Source organism: Eurosta solidaginis, chromosome X, assembly GCF_040869045.1.
Source record: "Eurosta solidaginis isolate ZX-2024a chromosome X, ASM4086904v1, whole genome shotgun sequence".
In the NCBI taxonomy this organism is placed as follows: Eukaryota; Metazoa; Arthropoda; class Insecta; order Diptera; family Tephritidae; genus Eurosta; species Eurosta solidaginis.
This window is the reverse complement of record NC_090324.1, coordinates 56,607,193-56,607,472: the sequence shown is the minus strand read 5'-3', so window position 1 is coordinate 56,607,472 and position 280 is coordinate 56,607,193.

Below are 280 nucleotides of genomic sequence, written 5' to 3'. Positions count from 1 at the left end.
TTACGACATCTCAGAATGTAATTTTGTTCTTGTGCACGAAGCATCAATCGATAAGAATAATAATTCATCGCACTAACTTTCTTTTGAACATCTCGACCTGTAAAAAATATGTTCATACGATTTTAAGTTTTAGTTTTTAATTAATATGTGATTAATATAATTAGTATATTATTTACCGGTTCTTGGATTTATCATTGGTATATTAATGTGATAACCATCATCACCTTTCAATGTAGAATTGGATATTGTAATTCGTCGTAACTGCGCTGAAGCTCCCAAA